Source organism: Montipora capricornis, chromosome 1 (genome assembly GCF_036669925.1).
Source record: "Montipora capricornis isolate CH-2021 chromosome 1, ASM3666992v2, whole genome shotgun sequence".
Taxonomy (NCBI): Eukaryota; Metazoa; Cnidaria; class Anthozoa; order Scleractinia; family Acroporidae; genus Montipora; species Montipora capricornis.
The window spans coordinates 33,889,166-33,890,472 of record NC_090883.1 but is presented as its reverse complement, the minus strand read 5'-3'; positions in this window follow the sequence as shown (position 1 = coordinate 33,890,472).

The following is a 1,307-nucleotide window of genomic DNA, read 5'->3' as shown; positions in this document are numbered from 1 at the left end:
CACAGCGTGATAGATGGTAATTTTTTTTAAATCCAGCGCCCAATGAACTGGACCGCGTCTCACAACAGCAAAAAATCAATCGGCCCTGAAACATCTAGCCAGACTATCCAGATAGCCGGGAAAAAGACAAAAAAATGCGTGCGAAAAATGAGTGGGGGCTTGGGTCGACCCAAGCCCCCATTCGCTTTTCACACGCAGTTGTTTTCGTTTTCCCGACTATCTGGGAGCCTGGAACAGGCTATGAAACATCACGACGAGTATAACAACCTCGGTGGTTTTCTTTAGTAGTGGTCATGTCATACTTGGTTTGAACTACATTTGTAAAATGCGCGTTTGGATACAACCATATCTCAATTTCACTCTAATACACATTTTTACTGGGTTGCCAGTATGGCAATCCAAGTCGAAAAGTGGGTGGGATTTTTGTTTTATTTTTTTTAGATTTTTTTTTCCGTGTCGGTAAAAGTCTTGCCTGTCACTCCCCTGGTAAGTGGTGTCTTTGTGCATACAGCCTTCTGCGCGTATTTTCTTACGATCGAGAGGGTAGTGGAACTGCGTAGATTTCTCTGGTGAACACAGGAGAATCATTAACTTAGCCTGCAATGGCGTCGAAAGTCATGTAACGCGAATGGCGTTTTAGTGAATCCTTAAACAAAATATACCCTTATGGAGCTCAATAATGGAAAGTCAGTTGGATAAACTAGGCAGGCGGTAAAAAACCAACACCTGGAATCTCAAAAGCGGCGAGCAATAGACTTCGACAACAATCTATCGCCCGTCGAGCGGAAATCAAAGTGAGCTGCATTTCTAAAATAATATTTTACCAAGTGTGCTGTTATGTAGAACACTGAAACCAAATGGAAAATTCTCTGGTAACTTATGGGTTCAACAAAGACAGAGAACGAATCGAACACCTTAACGTGGATTTGTGATCAACTCTGCACAGTCTTCAATAAAAAAACTAATTGAAATGTGACAGCCAAGAATTATTTGAAAGAAAGCTTGTCGTCTATTTTGTGCTTCATTATTCAATGAAAAGGTTTTTCATGGAAACGGTTTGATCCTGAAATTTTGTTTGTTGCAATATTGCGCATATTTGACAAGATTGATTTTTTTCTCTTCACGGACTTAATAAAATAGAAGGGGTTTTTGCCTCTAATAACAAATATGTTGTTTGCTTCAAAAAATTGTTCGCTGGAAAAGGTGGCCTTTATGAATTCATCATGTTTTATGATATGCGAGCTTAACTGGATAGTTTTTATGGCAATAGTAAAGCATTTTCTTGTTGTTCAAGGGAAAGGTTCTTC